This window comes from Coregonus clupeaformis, chromosome 8 (assembly GCF_020615455.1).
Source record: "Coregonus clupeaformis isolate EN_2021a chromosome 8, ASM2061545v1, whole genome shotgun sequence".
Lineage (NCBI taxonomy): Eukaryota > Metazoa > Chordata > Actinopteri > Salmoniformes > Salmonidae > Coregonus > Coregonus clupeaformis.
Genome location: NC_059199.1, coordinates 26,158,582 through 26,179,162, shown reverse-complemented (window position 1 = coordinate 26,179,162; position 20,581 = coordinate 26,158,582). Strand labels below are relative to the sequence as shown.

Below are 20,581 nucleotides of genomic sequence, written 5' to 3'. Positions count from 1 at the left end.
GGACAACTTCACCGCATCAAAGGGACGATGGACGGGGCCATGTACCGTCAAATCTTGGGTGAGAACCTCCTTCCCTCAGCCAGGGCATTGAAAATGGGTCGTGGATGGGTATTCCAGCATGACAATGACCCAAAACACACAGCCAAGGCAACAAAGGAGTGGCTCAAGAAGCACATTAAGGTACTGGAGTGGCCTAGCCAGTCTCCAGACCTTAATCCCATAGAACATCTGTGGAGGGAGCTGAAGGTTCGAGTTGCCAAACATCAGCCTCGAAACCTTAATGACTTGGAGAAGATCTGCAAAGAGGAGTGGGACAAAATCCCTCCTGAGATGTGTGCAAACCTGGTGGCCAACTACAAGAAACGTCTGACCTCTGTGATTGCCAACAAAAGTTTTGCCACCAAGTACTAAGTCATGTTTTGCAGAGGTGTCAAATACTTATTTCCCTCATTAAAATGCTAATCAATTTATAACATTTTTGACATGTGTTTTTCTGGATTTTGTTGTTATTATTCTGTCTCTCACTGTTAAAATAAACCTACCATTAAAATTATAGACTGATCATGTCTTTGTCAGTGGGCAAACATACAAAATCAGCAGGAGATCAAATACTTTTTTCCCTCATTGTAACTAGCACATACTCTATCAAGAAATCTCAAACATCTTTTGAGTAATCTCCAACAGCTTGCAGGTGCATTTCTTTAGGAAAAAATTTGAGGAAAAGCACACACACACATATACACACACAGTGATATGCCATTCTAATGCCACCATCTGAGGGAAGGATCAACCCAAACTATGGCTATGTTTCATGGAGCCGCATAATGATGTTTTATCACACTTAAACGTCATGTTCAGATTTCCCCACATATTCAACTCGCTCTGGAAATGTTTGTGTCAGTTAAAGGAGGATTGATATGCCATTTTTTCCTCCTCCGTCTCTTTTCAAGATCTTACGTTTCTCACTTAAGTCCTCCTTTTCAGTGTTATCATTCCACCCGAGGCTCTCCAAAGCAGCTTTGATATTGAAAGCAGACCCGGCATGAAAGGCATGGGGTTAGGGGAATGTAAATGGTGAGATCTTCCCGGTAACGAATACACTGCACCGCTTCATGGCTGCAGCTTCTATAGATCCTTCATAGTCTTTCCATCTGACAAAAGTGAGTCGGAAATTGATATGTGAGAATGTTTTGATTCATTGGGATGGAATTGGGTCAATTGAAATATATACAGTGGGGAAAAAAAGTATTTAGTCAGCCACCAATTGTGCAAGTTCTCCCACTTAAAAAGATGAGAGAGGCCTGTCATTTTCATCATAGGTACACGTCAACTATGACAGACAAATTGAGAAAAAAAAATCCAGAAAATCACATTGTAGGATTTTTTATGACTTTATTTGCAAATTATGGTGGAAAATAAGTATTTGGTCACCTACAAACAAGCAAGATTTCTGGCTCTCACAGACCTGTAACTTCTTCTTTAAGAGTCTCCTCTGTCCTCCACTCGTTACCTGTATTAATGGCACCTGTTTGAACTTGTTATCAGTATAAAAGACACCTGTCCACAACCTCAAACAGTCACACTCCAAACTCCACTATGGTCAAGACCAAAGAGCTGTCAAAGGACACCAGAAACAAAATTGTAGACCTGCACCAGGCTGGGAAGACTGAATCTGCAATAGGTAAGCAGCTTGGTTTGAAGAAATCAACTGTGGGAGCAATTATTAGGAAATGGAAGACATACAAGACCACTGATAATCTCCCTCGATCTGGGGCTCCACGCAAGATCTCACCCTGTGGGGTCAAAATGATCACAAGAACGGTGAGCAAAAATCCCAGAACCACACGGGGGGGACCTAGTGAATGACCTGCAGAGAGCTGGGACCAAAGTAACAAAGCCTACCATCAGTAACACACTACTCCGCCAGGGACTCAAATCCTGCATTGCCAGACGTGTCCCCCTGCTTAAGCCAGTACATGTCCAGGCCCGTCTGAAGTTTGGGAGAATGTCATATGGTCAGATGAAACCAAAATAGAACTTTTTGGTAAAAACTCAACTCATCGTGTTTGGAGGACAAAGAATGCTGAGTTGCATCCAAACAACACCATACCTACTGTGAAGCATGGGGGTGGAAACTTCATGCTTTGGGGCTGTTTTTCTGCAAAGGGACCAGGACGACTGATCCGTGTAAAGGAAAGAATGAATGGGGCCATGTATCGTGAGATTTTGAGTGAAAACCTCCTTCCATCAGCAAGGGCATTGAAGATGAAACGTGGCTGGGTCTTTTAGCAACAATGATCCCAAACACACCTCCCGGGCAACGAAGGAGTGGCTTCGTAAGAAGCATTTCAAGGTCCTGGAGTGGCCTAGCCAGTCTCCAGATCTCAACCCCATAGAAAATCTTTGGAGGGAGTTGAAAGTCCGTGTTGCCCAGCGACAGCCCCAAAACATCACTGCTCTAGAGGAGATCTGCATTGAGGAATGGGCCAAAATACTAGCAACAGTGTGTGAAAACATTGTGAAGACTTACAGAAAACGTTTGACATGTGTCATTGCCAACAAGGGGTATATAACAAAGTATTGAGAAACTTTTGTTATTGACCAAATACTTATTTTCCACCATAATTTGCAAATAAATTCATAAAAAATCCTACAATGTGATTTTCTGGATTTTTTTTTCTCATTTTGTCTGTCATAGTTGACATGTACCTATGATGAAAATTACAGGCCTCTCTCATCTTTTTAAGTGGGAGAACTTGCACAATTGGTGGCTGACTAAATACTTTTTTTCCCCACTGTATACTATGTTGTTGTTTTTGTGTGTTTTTTAAAAGTTGGTAGATCAGCTAAATATTGCAGATAGATTGTAACTTCCATCAATGTAATTGTCTGCATCACTTCCAATCCCCCATGATATATATATATATATATATATATATATATATATATATATATACACGTACACATATATACATATATATATATATACACATATACATACATACAGACATACATACATACAGTGAGGGGAAAAAAGTATTTGATCCCCTGCTGATTTTGTACGTTTGCCCACTGACAAAGAAATGATCAGTCTATAATTTTTATGGTAGGTTTATTTGAACAATGAGAGACAGAATAACACCAAAAATCCAGAAAAACGCATGTAAAATGTTATCAATTGATTTGCATTTTAATGAGGGAAATAAGTATTTGACCCCTCTCAATCAGAAAGATTTCTGGCTCCCAGGTGTCTTTTATACAGGTAACGAGCTGAGATTAGGAGCACACTCTTAAAGGGAGTGCTCCTAATCTCAGCTTGTTACCTGTATAAAAGACACCTGTCCTTAGAAGCAATCAATCAATCAGATTCCAAACTCTCCACCATGGCCAAGACCAAAGAGCTCTCCAAGGATGTCAGGGACAAGATTGTAAACCTACACAAGGCTGGAATGGGCTACAAGACCATCGCCAAGCAGCTTGGTGAGAAGGTGACAACAGTTGGTGTGATTATTCGCAAATGGAAGAAACACAAAATAACTGTCAATCTCCCTCGGCCTGGGGCTCCATGCAAGATCTCACCTCGTGGAGTTGCAATGATCATGAGAACGGTGAGGAATCAGCCCAGAACTACACGGGAGGATCTTGTCAATGATCTCAAGGCAGCTGGGACCATAGTCACCAAGAAAACAATTGGTAACACACTACGCCGTGAAGGACTGAAATCCTGCAGCGCCCGCAAGGTCCCCCTGCTCAAGAAAGCACATATACAGGCCCGTCTGAAGTTTGCCAATGAACATCTGAATGATTCAGAGGAGAACTGGGAGAAAGTGTTGTGGTCAGATGAGACCAAAATCGAGCTCTTTGGCATCAACTCAACTCGCCGTGTTTGTAGGAGGAGGAATGCTGCTTATGACCCCAAGAACACCATCCCCACCGTCAAACATGGAGGTGGAAACATTATACTTTGGGGGTGTTATTCTGCTAAGGGGACAGGACAACTTCACCGCATCAAAGGGACGATGGACGGGGCCATGTACCGTCAAATCTTGGGTGAGAACCTCCTTCCCTCAGCCAGGGCATTGAAAATGGGTCGTGGATGGGTATTCCAGCTTAACAATGACCCAAAACACACGGCCAAGGCAACAAAGTAGTGGCTCAAGAAGAAGCACATTAAGGTCCTGGAGTGGCCTAGCCAGTCTCCAGACCTTAATCCCATAGAAAATCTGTGGAGGGAACTGAAGGTTCGAGTTGCCAAACGTCAGCCTCGAAACCTTAATGACTTGGAGAAGATCTGCAAAGAGGAGTGGGACAAAATCCCTCCTGAGATGCGTGCAAACCTGGTGGCCAACTACAAGAAACGTCTGACCTCTGTGATTGCCAACAAGGGTTTTACCACCAAGTACTAAGTCATGATTTGCAGAGGGGTCAAATACTTATTTCCCTCATTAAAATGCAAATCAATTTATAACATTTTTGACATGCGTTTTTCTGGATTTTGTTGTTGTTATTCTGTCTCTCACTGTTCAAATAAACCTACCATTAAAATTATAGACTGATCATGTCTTTGTCAGTGGGCAAACGTACAAAATCAGCAGGGGATCAAATACTTTTTTCCATCACTGTATATATACCAGTCAAAAGTTTGGACACACCTACTGATTCCAGGATTTTTCTTAATTTATACTATTTTCTACATTATAGAATAATAGTGAAGACTTCAAAACTATGAAATAACACATGTGGAATCATGTAGTAACCAAAAAAGTGATAAACAAATCAAAATATATTTTATATTTGACATTCTTCAAAGTAGCCACCCTTTGCCTTGATGACAGCTTTGCACACTATTATAGTTTTCCCACTTGCCTATCGTTACCTTTATCTAATTAATTGAGGTCTTTCACCATATTCATGGCCATATGTTACAACACTGCTTTTAGCAAATAAATATTTAATGAGTTTATTCCAATTAGGGGAGGGGTGGTAAGGTTAGGGGAAAATAATAAAGAAGGAAAATATATATTTTTAAATATATATATATATATATTTACAAAATAGAATATATATGGGGAATTGGAAATGATGCAGACAATTACATTGATAGAAACCACAATCTATCTGCTATTAAAGCTGATCTACCCCCTGAAAAAAAAAAAAAATACAAAGAAATACACTTGTCTGTGTGCACGGCCCTGGACACATCAGTTACTGACACACTACACCGAAGCATGCTGTGACTCAGTAAGCTTTCCACCGGCACTGTTTCTGCCAAGGCACCACATGCCTACCACCCCAGTGAATTTGGGCATAACCCTCCTCCACCACCACCAACAGTCTGTCTCTCTGTACTCGAAAACAGCTTGAGATTCCCATGAAGTTGGGCAAAAATAGCCATCTTCCACCAATCTGTCCCTACGCCCCCTCCTTCAAAAAGCACACACACACGCAGGCAGGCACACACACACGCACTCTTTCTATATTTCTCTCTTTCTCCTCTCCGTTAATGAGTCCCTAGAGGGTTCCATCCTCAAAAGCGTTCTTCAGACGTCATTACAGCCAGGATGGCTTCAAAGATCCTCAATGCTACATTAGCATGACAGGGGCTACCTGCAGTGATAGCATGAGACATTAGCCTACTGTGCTATTACTAATGGGATGTGCCTGACTTTCTACATAGCCGTGGGAGACTAATTCTGTCTGGACACTGTCTAGACTCAGTTCATATGCAAGATAGGATATAGTGAAATATGTGAGTTATATGAGGTTTGACCCTCCTGTAGTGTACCTTCTCTCAAAAATGAAAATGTGGTTGACTCTATAGTATACGGTTCACGTGTTGGCTTTCGAAGGTCACAGATGGTGATCGAGATTACAGGACTGCTCATTTGCTTGCCATATACAGTTGAAGTTGGAAGTTTACATACACCTTAGCAAAATACATTTAAACTCAGTTTCTCACAATTCCTGACATTTAATCCTAGTAAATATTCCCTGTCTTAGGTCAGTTAGGATCACCACTTTATTTTAAGAATGTGAAATGTCTGAATAATAGTAGAGAAATTGATTTCTTTCAGCTTTTATTTATTTCATCACATTCCCAGTGGGTCAGAAGTTTACATACACTCAATTAGTATTTGGTAGCATTGCCTTTAAATTGTTTAACTTGGGTCAAACGTTTCGGGTAGCCTTCCACAAACTTCCCACAATAAGTTGGGTGAATTTTGGCCCATTCCTCCTGACAGAGCTGGTGTAACTGAGTCAGGTTTGTAGGTCTCCTTGCTCGCACATGCTTTTGCAGTTCTGCCCACAAATGTTCTATAGGATTGAGGACAGGGCTTTGTGATGGCCACTCCAATACCTTGACTTTGTTGTCCTTAAGCCATTTGCCACAACTTTGGAAGTATGCTTGGGGTCATTGTCCATTTTGGAAGACCCATTTGCGACCAAGTTTTAACTTCCTGACTGATGTCTTGAGATGTTGCTTCAATATATCCACATAATTTTCCTTCCTCATGATGCCATCTATTTTGTGAAGCGCACCAGTCCCTCCTGCAGCAAAGTACCCCCACAGCATGATGCTGCCTCCCCCGTGCTTCACGGTTGGGATGGTGTTCTTCGGCTTGTAAGCTATCCCCTTTTTCCTCCAAACATAACGATGGTCATTATGGCCAAACAGTTCTATTTTTGTTTCATCAGACCAGAGGACATTTCTCCAAAAAGTACGATCTTTGTCCCCATGTGCAGTTGCAAACCGTAGTCTGGCTTTTATATGGCGGTTTTGGAGCAGTGCTGATCGCCCTTTCAGGTTATGTCGATATAGGACTCGATTTACTGTGGATATAGATACTTTTGTACCTGTTTCCTCCAGCATCTTCACAAGGTCATTTGCTGTTGTTCTGGGATTGATTTGCACTTTAATCTCTAGGAGACAGGACACGTCTCTTTCCTGAGCAGTATGATGTCTGCGTGGTCCCATGGTGTTTATACTTGCGTACTATTGTTTGTACAGATGAACGTGTAACCTTCAGGCATTTGGAAATTGCTCCCAAGGATGAACCAGACTTGTGGTCTATAATTTTTTTTCTGAGGTCTTGGCTCATTTCTTTTGATTTTCCCATGATGTCAAGCAAAGAGGCACTTAGTTTGAAGGTAGGCCTTGAAATACATCCACAGGTACACCTCCTCCAATTGACTCAAATTATGTCAATTAGGCTATCAGAAGCTTCTAAAGCCATGACATCATTTTCTGGAATTTTCCAAGCTGTTTAAAGGCACAGTCAACTTAGTGTATGGAAACTTCTGACCCACTGGAATTTTGATACAGTGAATTAGAAGTGAAATAATCTGTCTGTAAACAACTGTTGGAAAAATGACTTGTGTCATGCACAAAGTAGATGTCCTAACCGACATGCCAAAACTATAGTTTGTTAACAAGAAATTTGTGGAGTGGTTGAAAAACTAGTTTTAATGACTCCAACCTAAGTGTATGTAAACTTCCGACTTCAACTGTACGTGGCTATAAATGCTAACAGGGAATGTATCATCAATCTATTCACAAATAAGTTCACATCACTTATATAAAATGCACAATTACATGACTAAAATAATGGATGTAAAATTATTTTGTTCTCCCGAGTGGCGCAGTGGTCTAAGGCACTGCATCTCAGTGCTAGCTGTGCCACTAGAGATCCTGGTTCGAATCCAGGCTCTGTTGTAGCCGGCCGCGACCGGGAGACCCATGGGGCGGCGCACAATTGGCCCAGCGTCGTCCAGGGTAGGGGAGGGAATGGCCGGCAGGGATGTAGCTCAGTTGGTAGAGCATGGTGTTTGCAACGCCAGGGTTGTGGGTTCGATTCCCATGGGGGGCCAGTATGAAAAATAAAATAAAAATAATGTATGCACTCACTAACTGTAAGTCACTCTGGATAAGAGTGTCTGCTAAATGACTTAGATGTAGATGTCAAATGTATTTACAGTAAGTGCTTCACCAGTTAGTGGTTAGTTAGTCAAATCATATGCTGTTTCTGTGGTTGCTGCCACTCAGGCCTCTGTCAGACCCTGATGAGGCTGTGTGGGATGGGTAGGGATGGGGCAGGAGGGCCTTACGTCCTGCGTTCCCTGGCAGCTGTCTGACCCACGAGGGCACTGCCCAACCCAGCCTGGCACAGGAACCCAGCAGGACCCGTCAGTCAAAGGACCACAGAGTCACACATTACCCATGACACCACCACCACCCATACTCCTGAAAGTCACCAGAGGACTGACACACAGTGAGATGTGGAAAGTGATGGGTGAGATTCTGTCTCGTAAGAGGAAATATCAGAGATGCCAATCTTCATTTGCTAACTTTGTCTTCAACTTACTTTTTTGTAGAATGGAGAGAGAGAGAACAAGAGGGAGAGAGAAAAAAAGAGGTCTCCAGTTTCATGTTTTTATTGTCATGTGCACAAGTACAGTGAAATGCCTTTTTTGCTTGCTCTTTCCCAACAGTGCAGCAATCAATATCAATTGATACGGGTCAAAAATAAAGGCTTTTTGCAAGGACATCATCATGTCATCTATCTCCAACCAAATTATACATACAGTGCATTCGGAAAGTACTCAGACCCCTTTACTTTTTTCCACATTTTGTTACGTTACAGGCTTATTCTAAAATTGATTACATTGATTTTTTTCGGCATCAATCTACACACAATACCCCATAATGACAAAGCGAAAACAGGTTTTTAGAAAATGTAGCAAATTTATAATAAATAAAAAACAGAAATACCTTTTGCTCTGAGACTCGAAATTGAGCGCTGATGCATCCATTGATAATCCTTGGTGTTTCTACAACTTGATTGGAGTCCACCTGTGGTAAATTCAATTGATTGGACATGATTTGGAAAGGCACACACCTGTCTATATTAAGTCCCACAGTTGACAGTGCATGTCAGAGCAAAAAACAAGCCATGAGGTTGAAGGAATTATCCGTAGAGCTCCGAGACAGGTTTGTGTCGAGGCACAGATATGGGGAAGGGTACCAAAAATGTTCTGCAGCATTGAAGGTCCCCAAGAACACAGTGGCCTCCATCATTATTAAATGGAAGAAGTTTAGAACCACCAAGACTCTTCCTAGAGCTGGCCGCCCGGCCAAACTGAGCAATCGGGGGAGAAGGGCCTTGGTCAGGGAGGTGACCTAGAACCCGATGAACACTCTGACAGAGCTCCAGAGATCCTCTGTAGAGATGGGAGAACCTTCCAGAAGGACAACCATCTTCGCAGCACTCTACTAATCAGGCCTTTTATGGTAGAGTGGCCAGATGGAAGCCACTCCTCAGTAAAAGCACATGACAGCCCCTTTGGAGTTTGCCAAAAGGCACCTAAAGGACTCTCAGACCATGAGAAACAAGATGCTCTGGTCTGATGAAACCAAGATTGCCAAGCATCACGTCTGGAGGAAACCTGGCACAATCCCTATGGTAAAGCATGGTGGTGGCAGCATCATGCTGTGCAGATGTTTTTCAGTGGCAGTAACTGGGAGACAAGTCAGGATCGAGGGAAAGATGAACGGAGCAAAGTACAGAGAGATCCTTGATGAAAACCTGCTCCTGAGCGCTTAGGACCGCAGACTGGTGCGAAGGTTCACCTTCCAACAGGACAACGACCCTAAGCACACAGCCAAGACAACGCAGGAGTGGCTTCGGGACAAGTTTCTGAATGCCCTTGAGTGGCCCAGCCAGAGCCCGGACTTGAACCTGATTGAACATCTCTGGAGAGACCTGAAAATAGCTGTGCAGCGACGCTCCTCATCCAACCTGACAGAGCTTGAAAGGATCTGCAGAGAAGAATGGGAGAAACTCCCCAAATACAGGTGTGCTAAGCTTGTAGCGTCATACCCAAGAACACTCAAGGCTGTAATCGCTGCCAAAGGTGCTTCAACAAAGTACTGAGTAAAGGGTCTGAAAACTTATGTAAATGTGATATTTCCGTTTGTTATTTGTAATACATTTGCAAAAATTTATAAAAAACAGTTTTTGCTTTGTCATTATGGGGTATTGTGTGTAGATTGATGAGGGGAAAAATCTATTTAATCCATTTTAGAATAAGGCAAATTCAAGGGGTCTGAATACTTTTCCGAATGCATAGGATCCTAATTTGAGCCATTTTGCTACAGCAGGAAAATAATCCTGCAGCAACAGAAAATCTGAATTATTATGTGGATTATAATTCATGGACATTTTTGTAGGGGTTGATGCCTTTTTCATAAGGGAAAATGAAGTCTGAAATTTCTAACTGTAAATTACCAACTTCAGAAGCTGTTTTAGACCTCCGATACACTACAAGTTTAAAATGTTGTGGATTGCAGGTTGATCAAATTAAGATCCTACATCTGTACAACAGACAATGACCTTGTTTGTGTGGCCTGCTGGGGAGAGGAGAGCAGGAGGAAATGTATGACTGTCATTGACTGGAGGCACAGGGAGACCACCGGGTCTCCTCTTCGACCTGCTACGTTCGTCAAGAAACCAAGGCAACAATTCACATGTAATTAGCCAGCCCCTCGTTAAGGCCTGACCTTAAATCCACACGGCAATAATATCCCTTAAAGTGCACACATGCACACAAACACATACACACCATTATTACATAACAGGGCGAAATATTTTTTCCCTTTTTTTTATAAACATTTATCAAAGTATTAAAGTTTGGGGAGAGAGGAAGATTAATATTGGGCAAAAGCAAGCCAGCAAAAAAACGACACTAGTGGAATTTAATGAGTTTTGAGGTGTCCGGGGAGTCCGTGGCTCGCGCCGGCGTGCTAATTACACTCTGTAACTAACAGAGAGCGAGACAAATGCGATGTGGAAGACAAAGGCGAGGAGCAGTCGTCCACCAAGCAAGAGGAAACAAAAGTGCTGCATAGACAAACCACACATTCTAATCCACATGGAGACACCCAGAGAGGAGAGGAGGTGGACTACTCATTGTTCACTTCCTGTGTTGTGTGTTCTCTTTAACACCCCCATGCTAATAGATCAGCGATGAGATGCACACTAGGACGATGAGACGTACATGCGGTTTGAACGAGACGTACACCCAGTGCCGATGAGATGTACACAGTGATAGGGAGGGAACCTGACAAAGAGCTCTCTATTAGCCTTGGAACACGTGATAGAAACAAGTACCAGGAAATGTTGTTTTGTAAAAGGGTCAATGAGTGGGAGTCAGGAGATAATTGAATCAACCTTTTGGTGACTTCCCGTTGTCACAGCTCTTTAGCTGGGTAAACAAACACACTGACTGACACGTAAACACCCCACCTCCCTGTGGACTCGACACTGCTACACTGCCCCCTGCTGGTGAGGAGGACAACTGAGGCGCAGGACCCTGTGGTTCAGTGGAACTGACAAGGGCCCTGTTTGCTTCCAGTGTGTCTCTCTTTCATTAAGTCCCCATCACCTGCAGGGAATCCATACACTGCGTCCCACGCCTCAGTGGCCACAGAACAGTACATAAACCGAAGACAATCAGACCGACTTTCAAGTGTGACTTTCAACAGAATGAAACCTGCCTGGGTTGTTGCCCTCCCTCGCCAACTTGGGAGGAAATATGCTTTTGGCAGGGTTTATATTATACTTGCCCTCGTACGGAGAGATTCTAACCTTTAATATTCTGGCCTCGTATCAGCAAGTGTGTATATCCAGTTTTCATCATTCGATGTACAGATATTACACCCTTGGTGTATTTCGAGTTTTCATCATACGATGTGTAGATATCAAACCCCTAGTCCCTCTAGTCTGCTGCCTGAAATCTGTATGCATACAGTGACTGTGATACCACGTGTGCTTGCATGTCAAATGAGTGGATTCAATCTCCATGAATTAGATCAATTAATTCAATTGAGCTCATGTATACAGTGAGGGAATAAAGTATTTGATCCCCTGCTGATTTTGTACGTTTGGCCACTGACAAAGAAATGATCAGTCTATAATGTTAATGGTAGGTTTATTTGAACAGTGAGAGACAGAATAACAAAACAAAAATCCAGAAAAACGCATGTAAACATTTTAATAAATTGATTTGCATTTTAATGAGGGAAATAAGTATTTGACCCCCTCTCAATCAGAAAGATTTCTGGCTCCCAGGTGTCTTTTATACAGGTAACGAGCTGAGATTAGGAGCACACTCTTAAACGGAGTGCTCCTAATATCAGCTTGTTACCTTTATAAAAGACACCTGTCCACAGAAGCAATCAATCAATCAGATTCCAAACTCTCCACCATGGCCAAGACCAAAGAGGTATCAACTCAACTCGCTGTGTTTGTAGGAGGAGGAATGCTGCTTATGACCCCAAGAACACCATCCCCACCGTCAAACATGGAGGTGGAAACATTATGCTTTGGGGGTGTTATTCTGCTAAGGGGACAGGACAACTTCACCGCATCAAAGGGACGATGAACGGGGCCATGTACCGTCAAATCTTGGGTGAGAACCTCCTTCTCTCAGCCAGGGCATTGAAAATGGGTCGTGGATGGGTATTCCAGCATGACAATGACCCAAAACACACAGCCAAGGCAACAAAGGAGTGGCTCAAGAAGAAGCACATTAAGGTCCTGGAGTGGCCTAGCCAGTCTCCAGACCTTAATCCCATAGAAAATCTGTGGAGGGAGCTGAAGGTTCGAGTTGCCAAACATCAGCCTCGAAACCTTAATGACTTGGAGAAGATCTGCAAAGAGGAGTGGAACAAAATCCCTCCTGAAATGTGTGCAAACCTGGTGGCCAAGTACGAGAAACGTCTGACCTCTGTGATTGCCAACAAGGGTTTTGCCACCAAGTACTAAGTCATGTTTTGCAGAGGGGTCAAATACTTATTTCCCTCATTAAAATGCAAATCAATTTATAACATTTTTGACATGCGTTTTTCTGGATTTTTTTGTTGTTATTCAGTCTCTCACTGTTCAAATAAACCTACCATTAAAATTATAGACTGATCATGTCTTTGTCAGTGGGCAAACGTACAAAATCAGCAGGGGATCAAATACTTTTTTCCCTCACTGTATGTAGTGTGTTTAGGTAATTGAAATCATGCCTTTACCTGACATGCTGCCTGAACATTTTGCCAACATACAACAACACTCAAACCTTTTGTGTGTGTGTGTGTGTGTGTGTGTGTGTGTGTGTGTGTGTTTGCCTCACTGTGTTTCAAGGAATCCTGGCTATTTTATTAATGCCAGGACAACAGAATGCGTGACTGCATGACTGCACCGGCCCTCTTCTGCTCTCCTCTCCCCCTCTGTCTCGTGTTCACCTCTTCCAGCGGATTTTCCGTGCGGAAAAGCCCTGTAGCCCCGTTTGCATTCCTTTCCAACTAAGCCGGGCATCATCTGATTCCAATTAGTGTAATTATAGCAGCGGGGGATGTGGGGGCGTTGCGCTGCCTGCACAAATGCAGCTAGCACATAGCAGTCACATGAGGCCATACCACTGGAAACAACAACAACACAACAACCACAATTTCTGTTAGGCTGTATGCTATAGCAGTAATGGTAGAGAGACAACGGGAAAGGCACTTGACAGGGTGTGGTGAAAAAGTATGCTATGGGCCTTGATCGTTATCCCTTTATCTTTGTGTTGGGTCTTGTAAATGGACATGGTGTCACCAGTCATGGTTGACACCTGTATCCCCCAAAGCCTCCTCTGATGTCATCACACGGTGACACAATCTCTCATGTCTGCTGCCAGGTTGCGAGTCATGGTGCTGTCACAGCCCAGTGCCCATGAAGAGATGCTGAGTACCAGGATGCCAACATTTACTGTACTACCAGGTACAGTAAAGCAGGTTGACGTTTTTTAGGATGAATGATCTGGTGGCAGCCTCCGAGGTCCTAAACACTGCTGGTTTGCCAGTTGACCAACTTTAGCAATTCTCCTCATTCTTAATCCCATTGTCCAAGTCAAGAGATTTATAGTGTGACTCTACAAGGCAAATCAAGAGAAGAATATTATAGAAGTATTTTACAAGTATTCACACGGGGTGAAACATTACAAATGACCATTTGCTAGATTTTTGCGCAGCAGCGTAATATGACCAGTTTTCTCCACACGTTGTGGTGGAGATGAAAGGCCGATTCAAGTGCTGTCTTCAAACAGCAGGCCTTGTTAATGATGCACACACACTTGAATTAAGACCTCATTAGATGTTGCCATGATAAAGGATTGATGAGTTCACATTTTCTAACAAAGGCTTATTAACTGAAGAATTTATAGACTGTGTATAACAGTGAAATGCTTACTTATGGGCCCATTCCAACAATGCAGAGAAAAAAAAAGAGAAATAGTAGACAACATTTAAAATAGAAAAAATTATATGTGTGGAGTAAGTGAGAGCAGTATTTGATATGTAAACAGTGGTATATCTTGTGCATCAAGAAAGCTATGTGGAGGCTTGGCATAAAATGTTCAGTGTAGTCGGGCCAATGTTCAGTGTGTCTGGTGGATCGATTAGAACCTTAGATGTATGTAACTCATAGCTAATTGAATGCCAATATTCCAATTTGTGGAGTATATGTGCAATTCAAAATAGAGATCACTTCACTCTTCAAGACAATTGTAAATTGTTGCCAAAGTGTGTGACATCACAATGAAATGGGGACAGTCTCACCACTCTCCTCCTTGACCCCTGACCTCAGTTCAAAATTACATCACTTAATGGGCATCCATCCAAACCTCCCCTCTATCCTTCACTGAGGACCAGAAGTCCCTAATTATGTCTCTTATACACACTGTGATCTGGACGTTCACCTCCTATCTCCCATCTTCGTCATGACCAATTTGTCTAGATGCTTTAATGTTGCAGGGCCGCTAAACGAGAGCCCTTCCGTCATGCGTGTCTTCCCTCCCGCTCACAAACACACACACACACACACACACACACACACAAACCCACCCACCCACAGCAAGCTGTTGTTGAGACATGGGGAGATCTCAGTGAGACACAAGGGTGGGTCGTTAGTTTGTTAGTTCACTCAGTGTATCATCAGTGTCCATGACAAACACATTATCTATCTCCTCCAGCCTCTAACAGCACCACTTCTCTTACAGGCCATTTAGATGCTAATTAGACTGTTACAAGCAGCCGTCCAGCCCCTCAACATAGGTCATCTGGTGCTATTGAGCCAATGAGACACTACAGTCATACAGCAACAATGATCTCCTGCTGGTCTGACTCTGTCTGAAGGAATGTGGCGCTTTGAGGTGAACACAGGGAAATTGCAAATAAGTATTTGTTTTGTCAATTTGGTGTGTTATCACGATTTATACAGATAGGATTGACTCTGATTCCGTCATCGGTCTTGGGTCTGTATTGACAGTTATGGGCATCCACTTTGGAAAAATCCTCTGGGTCCACTTTTAACATTTTGTTATATACATATTTTACCCAAATAAATGCAGAAATTATAACTGTGACGGAGGTGCAGGAGTGTAAAGAAGGAATATGCTTTATTCAGCCCAAGGTAGTCCGCAGCAATGCGTAAACACTAGGGGTGTAACGATTCGTTTTAACAACGATTCGATTTGTATCACGATTCGTGGTTGTCGATACGATTCAAGGACGATATTGGTTCATTTAGAACGATACGATCCGAAACGATTCAGTGACTTGAAATCGATTCAGTAACCTTTTAGCCAAAAATTCAACCAGTGTGACTGAAATAAATACCTGGATACTGGACAGTGCAGGTGAAGTTTCCTAGATTCCTGTTTCTTGTAAGGACCGCAATGGTGGCTTGATAATTTCTCGCTCGTCGGCTTCTCCTCTGTCGTCCGCCATGCTATGTTTTGTTGTCTTTGCGCCTTTGCGCTGCTGCTGGCGCGGGCGATGACGTCACGGATAGGCAGACTGAATCGAGTAATGTTTAAAGCCTTTATCATTAAAAGTGCTAAGAAAAAACATCCATATAAAGTCTGACGTGCTTAAATCCAATGGGTTATTTCCTAGTATCGATACAATCGATTTATTACATTTTAAAACAATGTTAGATTGATATATGTTGTCCAAAAGGCCAACTCGCCGAGCACAGATCGATGTAGTTGGATCATAGGAATATAAATCGATACATCGATGTAGTAGATGGATCGTTACACCCCTAGTAAACACGATCCCAGTGCGACTTAAATGCGTACTGGGAACCAAACATACACAGGTAAATATTCCCGGTGATAAAATAACAAAAGGCTCAACAGAGCTAGCGATACCTCCACAAAGTAACAATCACACACAAAGACATGGAGGAGCAGAGGGAACACTTATACAGACACTGATGAGGGGATATGAACCAGGTGTGTGTAATAAACATGACAAAATAAATGGAATGATGAGATGAGGAACGGCAGTGACGGAGGAAGTCGTGACAGTGACAAAAGAAAAACAAATTAATTTTATAAATGTCATAGGTTCTATATACAGTTGAAGTCGGAAGTTTACATACACCTTAGCCAAATACATTTAAACTCAGTTTTACACAATTCCTGACATTTAATCAGAGTAAAAATTCCCTGTCTTAGGTCAGTTAGGATCACCACTTTATTTTAAGAATGTGAAATGTCAGAATAGTAGTACAGAGAAAGATTTATTTAAGCTTTTATTTCTTTCATCACATTCCCAGTGGGTCAGAAGTTTACATACAATCAATTAGTATTTGGTAGCATTGCCTTTAAATTGTTTAACTTGGGTCAAACGTTTCGGGTAGCCTTCCACAAGCTTCCCACAATAAGTTGGGTGAGTTTTGGCCCATTCCTCCTGACAGAGCTGGTGTAACTGAGTCAGGTTTGTAGGCCTCCTTGCTCGCACACGCTTTTTCAGTTCTGCCCACAAATGTTCTATAGGATTGAGGTCAGGGCTTTGTGATGGCCACTCCAATACCTTGACTTTGTTGTCCTTAAGCCATTTTGCGACAACTTTGGAAGTATGCTTGGGGTCATTGAACATTTGGAAGACCCATTGGCGACCAAGCTTTAACTTCCTGACTGATGTCTTGAGATGTTGCTTCAATATATCCACATAATTTTCCTTCCTCATGATGCCATTCTTTTTTGTAAAGTGCACCAGTCTCTCCTGCAGCAAAGCACCCCCACAGCATGATGCTGCCACCCCCGTGCTTCACGATTGGGATGGTGTTCTTTGGCTTGCAAGGTACCCCCTTTTTCCTCCAAACATAACGATGGTCATTATGGCCAAACAGTTCTATTTTTGTTTCATCAGACCAGAGGACATTTCTCCAAAAAGTACGATCTTTGTCCCCATGTGCAGTTGCAAACCGTTGTCTGGCTTTTATATGGCAGTTTTGGAGCGGTGGCTTCTTCCTTGCTGAGCGGCCTTTCAGGTTATGTCGATGGTTAAACATCACTATTCTTTACATACTATATTCTAATGCAACCATGTTGCAGAATAACCTCTTCCTGTGTGCCCGTTACAAAAAATACATTTTGATAGCAGAAGTACCCCTTGTGTGTATGTTTGAGTGTGCATGCATGTGCATGTGTGTGAGTTATTGACTAAGTTTGCCTTCTGCCCTTCAGTAAACAGTGAAGATCCCTGACCCATAATAATAATAATATAATATGCCATTTAGCAGATGCTTTTATCCAAAGCGACTTACAGACATGCGTGCATACATTTTTGTGTATGGGTGGTCCCGGGGATCGAACCCACTACCTTGGCGTTACAAGCACCGTGCTCTACCAGCTGAGCTACAGAGGACCACATTCTTAACCAGCTGAGTCTTGGGGTCCACATTCTTAACATAGCCATGTGCTGGCAGACCGGCCAGCAGAGGGGTCTTACAGACAAACGCTTTGAAGTCAGTAATGTCCGCTGATGCGGATCATTTGACTCATCCATAGTGGAGACGGCAGGCATGGTGACTTTATGTGCCTCGGACCCCATCCGGCGCTGCTCCAAGGGTAATGTGCAGTAAAGCGCTGGAAGCACTGTAAAAGGGGAAACCAAGCTGGACACACATCCCCTTTGGGGGTTTGTGAGGACAGGGGTCACCCCATTTGTGGTTTATGGGGTCCTTGTGAGCCTGAGAACCATGGGTCTGCACCTCAATGGAGAACCTCAGGAGACCTTAAAGGAAAATTCCACCTAAAAACTATATTTTGGTATATAACTTTTAAAATACAGAAATACAGCCGGTATGATGCATTTTGCATCAAAGGTGAAGGTCGAGAGCCATGCGTCCTCCAAAACACGACCCTGCCAAGCTGCACTGCTTCTTGACACACTGCTCGCTTAACCCGGAAGCCAGCCGCACCAATGTGTCGGAGGAAACACTGTCCAGCTGGTGACCGAAGTCAGCTTGCAGGCGCCCGGCCTGCCACAAGGAGTCACTAGAGCGCGATGGGACAAGGAAATCCGGGCTGGCCAAAACTTCCCCTAACCCGGATGATACTGGGACAATTGTGCGCCACCTCATGGGTCTCCCGGTCACAGCCGGTTGTGACACAGCCTGGGATCGAACCCGGGTCTGTAGTGATGACTCAAGCACTGCTGCGCCACTTGGGAGGAAATTGTGTTTTTTACTTGGATAAATGTAGAGACTCAGAGCTAGAAAATTGTATATCATACACTGCAGTTGAGGAACAATGAGAAAGTACAGTGGTTTGCGAAAGTATTCACCCCCCTTGGCATTTTTCCTATTTTGTTGCCTTACAACCTGGAATTAAAATTGATTTTTTGGGTGTTTGTATCATTTGATTTACACAACACTCCTACCACTTTGAAGATGCTAAATATTTTTTCTTGTGAAACAAACAAGAAATAACACAAAAAAAACAGAAAACTTGAGCGTGCATAACTATTCACCCCCCCAAAGTCGATACTTTGTAGAGCCACCTTTTGCAGAAATTACAGCTGCAAGTCTCTTGGGGAATGTCTCTATAAGCTTGGCACATCTAGCCACTGGGATTTTTGCCTATTCTTCAAGGCAAAACTGCTCCAGCTCCTTCAAGTTGGATGGGTTCCGCTGGTGTACCGCAATCTTTAAGTCATACCACAGATTCTCAATTGGATTGAGGTCTGGGCTTTGACTTGGCCATTCCAAGACATTTAAATGTTTCCCCTTAAACCACTAAAGTGTTGTTTTAGCATTATGCTTAGGGTCATTGACCTGCTGGAAGGTGAACCTCCGTCCCAGTCTCAAATCTCTGGAAGACTGAAACAGGTTTCACTCAATAATTTCCCTGTATTTAGCGCAAGTTCTCCCACTTAAAAAGATGAGAGAGGCCTGTAATTTTCATCATAGGTACACGTCAACTATGACAGACAAACTGAGAAAAAGAAATCCAGAAAATCACATTGTAGGATTTTTAATGAATTAATTTGCAAATTATGGTGGAAAATAAGTATTTGGTCACCTACAAACAAGCAAGATTTCTGGCTCTCACAGACCTGTAACTTCTTTTTTAAGAGGCTCCTCTGTCCTCCACTCGTTACCTGTATTAATGGCACCTGTTTGAACTTGTTATCAGTATAAAAGACACCTGTCCACAACCTCAAACAGTCACACTCCAAACTCCACTATGGCCAAGACCAAAGAGCTGTCAAAGGACACCAGAAACAAATTTGTAGACCTGCACCAGGCTGGGAAGACTGAATCTGTAATAGGTAAGCAGCTTGGTTTGAAGAAATCAACTGTGGGAGCAATTATTAGGAAATGGAAGACATACAAGACCACTGATAATCTCCCTCGATCTGGGGCTCCACGCAAGATCTCACCCCGTGGGGTCAAAATGATCACAAGAACGGTGAGCAAAAATCCCAGAACCACACGGGGGGACCTAGTGAATGACCTGCAGAGAGCTGGGACCAAAGTAACACTACGCCGCCAGGGACTCAAACTCTGCAGTGCCAGACGTGTCCCCCTGCTTAAGCCAGTACATGTCCAGGCCCGTCTGAAGTTTGCTAGAGTGCATTTGGATGATCCAGAAGAGGATTGGGAGAATGTCATATGGTCAGATGAAACCAAAACATAACTTTTTGGTAAAAACTCAACTCGTCGTGTTTGGAGGACAAAGAATGCTGAGTTGCATCCAAAGAACACCATACCTACTGTGAAGCATGGGGGTGGAAACATCATGCTTCGGGGCTGTTTTTCTGCAAAGGGACCAGGACGACTGATCCGTGTAAAGGAAAGAATGAATGGGGCCATGTATCGTGAGATTTTGAGTGAAAACCTCCTTCCATCAGCAAGGGCATTGAAGATGAAACGTGGCTGTGTCTTTCAGCATGACAATGACCCCAAACACAGTAAGAAGCATTTCAAGGTCCTGGAGTGGCCTAGCCAGTCTCCAGATCTCAACCCCATAGAAAATCTTTGGAGGGAGTTGAAAGTCCGTGTTGCCCAGCGACAGCCCCAAAACATCACTGCTCTAGAGGAGAGGGCCAAAATACCATTACATTTTTGTCATTTAGCAGACGCTCTTATCCAGAGCGACTTACAGTTAGTGAGTCATTCTTTTTTTTCTTTCTTTTTTTTTCTTTATATATATATATATATATTTTTTTTTACTGGTCCCCTGTGGCCCAGCCCGGCCT

General features: G+C 43.0%; 1 protein-coding gene across 1 annotated transcript in view; it reads left to right on the top strand.

Annotated features, from left to right (window-relative positions):
* Positions 1 to 20,581, top strand: part of LOC121571444 (RNA-binding motif, single-stranded-interacting protein 3-like) — a 284,697-nt gene that overhangs the window by 129,518 nt on the left and 134,598 nt on the right. The gene's annotated exons all lie outside the window — the stretch shown is intronic.